The sequence below is a fragment of the Triticum dicoccoides genome, chromosome 1B (genome assembly GCF_002162155.2).
Source record: "Triticum dicoccoides isolate Atlit2015 ecotype Zavitan chromosome 1B, WEW_v2.0, whole genome shotgun sequence".
Classification (NCBI taxonomy): Eukaryota; Viridiplantae; Streptophyta; class Magnoliopsida; order Poales; family Poaceae; genus Triticum; species Triticum dicoccoides.
In genome coordinates, this window is record NC_041381.1 from 60,178,283 (window position 1) to 60,185,999 (window position 7,717).

The 7,717-nt window shown below is 50.4% G+C and overlaps 1 long non-coding RNA gene across 1 annotated transcript; it reads right to left on the reverse strand.

Annotated features, from left to right (window-relative positions):
- Window positions 1-5,544: 5,544 nt before the first annotated feature.
- On the reverse strand, window positions 5,545-6,430 carry LOC119301194. Its single transcript, XR_005146948.1, has 2 exons — window positions 6,091-6,430; window positions 5,545-6,006 (listed from the first exon to the last, which is right to left on the reverse strand). It is a non-coding gene; the product is annotated as an uncharacterized LOC119301194 (long non-coding RNA).
- Window positions 6,431-7,717: the final 1,287 nt, after the last annotated feature.

Below are 7,717 nucleotides of genomic sequence, written 5' to 3' on the forward strand. Positions count from 1 at the left end.
GTATAAGGTAATAATGAAAAGTTAAGCCCCACATTTTTTAAGTAAGCCCAAAACCTTTAGGGTGCACACAACAGGAGAAAGAGTATTCTAGCAATTGCTTTTCAGTCATGCCAATGGGCACAAATTGCTATCAGCTGTCGTATAAAAACTATACTCCTTGTTGATTATGGTTTGCATTAAGAAAATCACAATTTATTATGAGTGCATATGGTTGATTTATGTGGTTCAAATGTGATGTATTTGATCTAAGCATGATTATGAGAATCTTTAAATCTACTACTCCCTCCGACCCATAATAAGTGTCGTGGTTTTAGTTCAAACTAAAACCACAACACCTGCTATGGATTGGAGGGAGTACAATTTTCACTCAAAATCTACAAACCTCAAAACTGTCACCAGGTTGTCCCTTAGTGCCATAACAGTCACTCACACCAAAAGTTTTTATAATTATATCCACATTAGTCACTCGAAGTGTTTAGAATCATGATTCTTTTATTTTGAGGCAGGCATCTTTTTGTTAATGCATTTCATTAAATCACACAACAATAGAACTATTGTTTAGTGTGTACTGATTACAGGATCCTGGTCAAATTAATTTATTTTCTTTGCATGGGCTTAGCTTTATTCATTCAAGCATAATGACAGTAAGGTACCTTTGCATTTTATGAAAATCTGAAAAAAGAAATCACAAAATGAGGATACACATTATGAGACACTAATGGACAATAGATAACCTCATATTCTCTGTAGAACTTGTAAATCTCTTCAACGTGCTCAACTGCGGCCAGGAGATTCCCCGAGTCGGTGTTTTCGATATCCATGAGGATAAACATTATGAGCCACTAATGGACAATAGATCACCTCATTTTCTCTGTATTACTTGTAAATCTCTTCGACGTGCTCAGTTCCGGCCAGGAGATTCCCCGAGTCGGTGTTGTCGATATCCATGAGGGATACATCCTCTACAAGTGCCCCGCTCCACTCCTAGGGTTCCCCCCGCTCCGCCGCCGCCGCCGCCGCCGGCCCCCTCCCCCACCCTCCCACGCCTCCGGCCGCGTGCGCCGCGCCCCCCTCCTCCCTCCCGGCCCGCCCCCCGCGTCGCCTCCCCGAGCGAGGCGACCGGGGGCCCATCTCCTCGCCCTCCAGCGCCTCCCCCTCCCGTTCCTCTCCTCCCGCCGCCGCCGGCCTGCGCCACCGGGCCCTGCCCGCATGGTGTTGGCGGCAGCGGCGACCGTCCCTTCCCCGCGCGCGGTGCCACGGCTCGGGTGGTGGCGTCCCGTGGCGGTGCTCCTCGGTCAACGGTGATTCCGGCAGCGGCGGCTGCTCCTGGCGGCGCAGCGCCGGGTGGCCTAGAGGCGGCAGCGCAGCCCCTTGGCGGCGCGCTGGCGCGGTGGATCGTGGCGGCGCCCGCCCGGCCCAGATCTGGGCCCTTTTGGGCCCCATCTGGGTCTGGGCGGGCCTGACTCGGTCTCGCCTGTGGCGACTCCGGCGGGGGCGGTTGTGGTGCGGCTCGTGCGGGGGATGGTGGAGACGGCGGCACGTCTACTGCAGCTTGGCGATGGGTGCTTCACGAGCCCCTTTTGGGCTCGGCCGGGCCTCGAGGGCCTGGTACGCTCCCCTTGCCGCGTCCGGTCGGTGACCGCCGATGGCGGTGGAGGTTGTCTCCTCCGGCTTGGCTGCTCTCGCTGCCGTTCCTCGTTCCCGGCTGCTCCCTCTCGTCCTCGTTGGTCTCGCTTCGATGACCACGGTGAGGCGGCGATGATGATGGCAAGTCTGTGGTGGCGCACGTTCGTGGGTGGCTTGTCTGGTGGTGCGCGTCGGACCGTTCGGGGTTGTGGGTGTTTGGCGGATGGGAGAAATCCGGGCCGGCTTGCCGGCACCGACGCGGTGACGCCCGTGGGCGCCATCGTTCCTTCCTGAAGGGCGTCGGTTCTTCCCCTTCCCCACGCCCCTCCGCGTATCGGGGGAAACCCTAGGACGGTTCGGTTTGGTTCTACCAAAATACTGACTGATCGGTCAATGGAAAACTAGCTGACCGAAGTTTATTTGCACCGAAATTTCGGTTCGGTCGTCGGTTCAACCGAACAGCACCGAGATATATTTAGTAATAGCTGGAATCGCTGCCTCTAGTCAGGATCTACAGTGCACGTACCATTAGCAGGAGCTGGTATACTTTATTCTGATGTATAGTGCCTCCTCGGCTACTCCATCCGATTGCTTCTCCCGAGCAACTCTGTAAAATTAGTGGTGGGGCTCACTAGGTGAAGTACCTAGCCGAGGGAGTACTATTCTTTTACACAAAATTTATAGCGATGGTGGCTCAGACTAGCCACAGTGGGAGTAACTTCAGTAGTAACATCGAGTCCAACTCAGCAAATTTGCTTATGTGGCAGTGCGTTAATGAGGAGAGAGGTAGTTGTAGTAACTTAGCTAGCTACTGTAACATCACATGTCCCAATGCAATATGAATCTACAACCTAATAAATGAAGCTTTGCATGTTACCACACTTATGTTACTACCCACTATGAAGGTAGTAACATAGTCTAGGAATATGTGTATGTTACTAGTGTATGTTACTCACCATTATGGCTAGTCTCAGTCGGTCAGGTTTACCACCTCCCGACACGACTGTGGGACTCGTGCACTTATAGCGACAAAGTAGAAAATAGACTGTCCATGTTCTTGCGATAGAGCACTTGAGTAAGAAACAGGTAAGGAACAGGCGCGCAGGTCTGACCTCTATGATTACTCGGTTTTTGGTCCATTCGGGTAATCAAGGGATATACCCGAACTCACAGGACTAATTTCGGTTTTCAACAAATGCAAACCGGACATACTACTGAAGTTCTCGGTTTCGGTGAATTCGGCTTCGGTGCCGGTTAATTCGGTTCGGTAAATCGGTTTTCGGGTTATATGCCCAGCCCTACTAGGACCTGTCCGGGCAGCAGCGTCGTCGTCGTCGTCATGTTCCTTCCGGAAGGTGCTGCTTGGTATGCGGAGGTTCGAGGTGCCTGGAGCGAGGTGGTACATCTCCGGTGGGCGCAACGGTTTTGGGTTATCATCGTTTTCGTTGATCCGACGTTGTGGACATTATTTTCTCTCTTCTTTCTCTTTTGTTTCTGTTGGGCATGCTTGTGCTGTTTGCCCCAGCATTGGACTCTTTGTTGTATCGGGCGGTTGCTATATCAATATAGCGGGGCGGAAGCCTTTTTCGTAATACATCCTCTACAGTATCCTCGTGCTCGGTCTTATCCTGCAGTACCAAATATAGCCGTAAGCTGGAGCCATCCCCTACTGATAAACTAAATAGTGCTAATCATCACAGAGCATATATACATATATAACTATAGATCACAGAACAGGAAAAAGGAGGACATGCCAAAGAGAAATTGCAACAACACCATACTTTCTGAATCTAAGGAGGTGGACATGATCTGAATGATATATATGTTCATGAATCATTCTTGAATCTAAGGAGGAGGACACGAACTGAATATAATCTAGTTGGGCCATCACCCAACTCGACAGACAAACTGTTTTGCAGGTCAGCTTCAACGACACCTTTCCCATTATTGCCATCGGCAAATCAAACCAAAGCTTTCCTTGTGGCCAACTTACTTTCCTCCATTATAATGACCACAGCGACAAGTCACAAAGTTGCAGCTCTGTTTTGCACATAAACACAAGAGCCTCCTACAAATACCCAATGTAATTGGATATAGCTTTATTTGCTAAAATCTTTGCATCAAGAACGACGGTGTTGTCTGATCAAAACATGTGAAGTTTTGCAATCATTCAGTTAACGCGTGTACAGTACTAAGATTGCAGCTAAACGGAACCTATGAACCAGGACGGAAGCGATGCACATGCAGCATGCAAGTAGAAATTCCAGAAAACTGGAGAGCATGGTGTTCGTCATGATTAGAGAATAGGAAACTTGGAAGGACAGATATCTAACAGTGTTCTAGTTTTATCAATAAAAATGTAAGATTTGCTGAAGCAAAGCTGCACATAAGCAACGAAATGTTTGCATGCATAGTGGTTTGTCTTGAGAACAATGTTCATTTCATAGTCGGACAACAGGTCCAAGATGAACGTGGTATGGCTCCAACTTCCAAGTATTGATTGCTTCAAAGGATTGAACTGGCAAAACATCTAATAATTAGGAACAGAGGGTGCATCAATTTCCTTAGGGGATCTTCACTACTAGGGAAAACCTTATACACAGAATATTAGCAGCAGCGCGGCACAAAAAGAAGCGCTACTGCTAATTAGCAGTAGCGCGGGTTTTTAACCCTCGCTACTACTACGTTGATAGTAGTAGCACGGGTTTTTAACCCTCACTACTACTAAGCGGTCTCTACCGTGCCCCCCGACACATGCCATAGTAGTAGCGAGTGGTATAAACCCGCGCTACTACTAAGTTTATAGTAGTAGCGCGGTTTTATACCCCTCGCTACTACTAACTACGAGGTAGGTGAAAACACCATATCCTCGGCCGAATCCCTCCTCTCTCCCTCACTTTCCCCCTCTCTCACTTTCCTCGTCTCTCCCTCATACTCCCGCGGTGGCCGCCGCTGGTACACTCTGCTTTCTTTCCCCCTCCCTCTCCGAGATCCCTCCAGTGGGCGGTCTCCAGAGCTCCTCGCCGCTGCCAAGATGCGGAAGCGCGACCTCGGCATCCTCCTCCTCGCCGCCTTCACCGTCTTCTTCTCGCTCCAGGTCAGCCCTCCTCCTTCCCTCCTCTCTGATTCGATCCGGAACCCTAGCTGACCCATCCCCCTCCTCCTCCAGCAGCACGAGGGCGACTTCTCGTTCCGAGAGGCGTGGTACCACCTATCGGACGACGGATTCCCGGTCAATCACAACGTGGGCCGCCTCCAGCTGCCGCTCGTTGCCGACCTCAATGGCGACGGCCGCCGCGATGTGCTGCTCCCCACGCATGATGCCAAGATCCAGGTCCTCCAGCTCCCGGCCCACACCGGGCAGGCCTCTGCGTCCGCCCTCGACGGCTTCCACGAGGCACGCGTCATGGCCGAGATCTCCCTGCTCCCGACCAACGTGCGCGCGTCATGGGGTCGAGATTTTTTTTGGGTTTTTCAAATTAATAGTAGTAGCGCGGGTCACAGACGCGCTACAGATAGTTAGTAGTAGCGCGTGTCAGAACCCACGCTACTACTAACACACGTACTAGTAGCGCGGGATGCACCGCGCTACTACTACTAGTTAGCTGTAGCACTGTAGTAGTAGCGCAGGCACCCGCGCTACTACTAGCTTTTAACCCGCGCTACTACTAGGCTTTTTCTTAGTAGTGCTTGATTCACAGGATTTCCAAAACAAAATGAATAGAAAAAACTTATCCGAATTCTACATGACTTTGTTTATTTGACTGCTTCACATGAAAAGCAAATGATTTTTAGCAAGTTTGATGGATGCAAATGTTCCAGTGAAGCATAGAACAAAAGTATCCTTATGAAAAATTCTTATAAGATTCAAACAATCAACATAGGAAGGACATTTTAAGGATTTAAATCCTCCAGGACTCTCATGAAAATACTTTGAATTAAAGTTGGCCTGAGGAATAAGTCAACATAACCCTCTGGGGTTACACGAATCATCCTGTTTACCCCGAGAGCTCTAAAACTAGGCATTTAACTACTGATCTCTCCCAAACAATGCGAGTCACCCGCAAATCCCGATTAGACTTATTGTTGATGGGGGTTTTGGTGACATTATCGATAGAGTGGCATACGAGCATGCATCTTGCAAACAAAAACAAAGTGTTCAAAAAAAATGTGTTGCCACTGTACAGGAACAAGCCTAGGAGACTGCAGGACGTGATTCCTTCTCCTGCTGCAACTTGCTACCACAAAGGATGTCCCTTTGGGGAACCCAACACAGAGAGGAGATGTGCGAGAGATGGGAGGGGACCTTCCATGACGTCAAGGTCGGAGCAGCAATGTGGACGGTGACTGTGGGGATGGAGCTCCAGGTTGAAGAAGAAGCTGACCCGAGGAGGAAACTGCAGCACATCAGAGAGCGACCGCGGCAAAATCGAAATGAAGAGAGACCGGGAGGAGAAGACGAACCTCGACGAGCTCCAGGCCTTCCTTCCATGAAGCGGCGGCTCCATGGCGGGCGGGATAGAAGAAGGCCCTCCATTTCCATGGTGGGAGCAGCTCGACCCGAGGAGGCGGGCTCCATGGCGGGAGAGAAGAAGGCGATTGAGCTCCAAGTCGAGGAAGAAGTTGACGCCCATGGCGAATCTGGGCGCCGCCGCCTGACCTGGCCTGGCCGTCTCGGTCGATCTCCCTCCATCCAACTTGTCTTCCTCGTCTGATGAGGGGAGGGGAGAGGATGGGGGCGACGGCTATAGGGGCCATGGCCGGCGGCGAGGTCTGCGGGAGGGAGACGGAGGGGCGGCGGCGATGTGGGTGGGTGGGGAGGGGAATCGGATCGGGAGCGAGCTGCTTTTGGTTTCTGGGCTCACGCAACAATTGCTCGCTGCTCCCACGGATCGAGTCCCTTTAGTCCATCATAACCGTCCGATGTCTGTCCTGTGACTGGTCGGCGGCTCACTGATCGTTGGATTGCTTTGTTGCTTCGTGATTGGTCAATGGACATCTCTCGCAGATCAATCCCCTAAAATCACATAAAATCATTGGATTTTAGATAAATGCCGGCTTTACTCAAAATGGTCATATCAAAAGCTTGGGAGCCATTTATTGCATTTGAAATTTTATAATAGTCTACATGATGGAGTTTTTATAAAAACCCATGAGTCTCAGGCTGGCTTCTACTCTGGCTCGTCTTCTCGATGCTAGCCTTGGTAAAAGGTATTTCGAATACATGTGATAATTAATTGTATTTATCTTTCTACCCATTAGAAGAAGGGTTAAAACTATTTAATTCCTACAAAATATGCTAAAGACTATGCTGTCTCTTCCACAAGCCCTTGATAGCACCCGCCGCCATCCTCCACGAGCAGCTCACCACCGCCGCCACACCATGCTGAAGCGTCGGACCACCGCTGCTCCAAAAGGAGAAACTCCACAAGCCCCTCGTCGGTGCTGATGAAGCCTCCAACGAGAAAGAGCGAAGGCCGGGAGACACTTGTTCCAAGCACCACATCTCGCTCCTTATAGGCTGAGGTGCCATGGACACTGCTGTACAAGGGCGCCGTCGGTACTGACCGAGCCGAACCGACCAGAGACCGCGACCTATCTACACACCGCACCCGGGTCCAGGGTTCCCCCAACCTCCAGCCCTCACATGGGCCGCCGGAGGCGAGGGAAACCGCTGGATGGGCCGACGGAAGTACATAGAGGAAGAGGGCGCCTGTGATCCGCCTCTCTCTACTATTGAGAAGAGACGCGAAGGACCGGGAGGAACAAAAAGAGCAATTTTGAGGGAGCTTAGGTCGTCGGCCGCTCCTGTTCGTCCACGATAGATGAAGTGGTTTGAGCGGCATGCTTAGTGCCCACGAGTGGACGTATGGCCGCCGTCCGTACTCATTAGCTACTCCCTCCGTTCCTAACTTTTTGTCTTTCTTAGATATTTCAAATGGATTACCATATATGAATGTATATAGACATATTTTAGAGTGTAGATTCACTCATTTCACTTCGTATGTAGTTATTTGTTGAAATCTCTAGGAAGACAAATATTTAGGAACATAGGACGTACTCCCTCCGTCTCATAATATAAGACACTTTT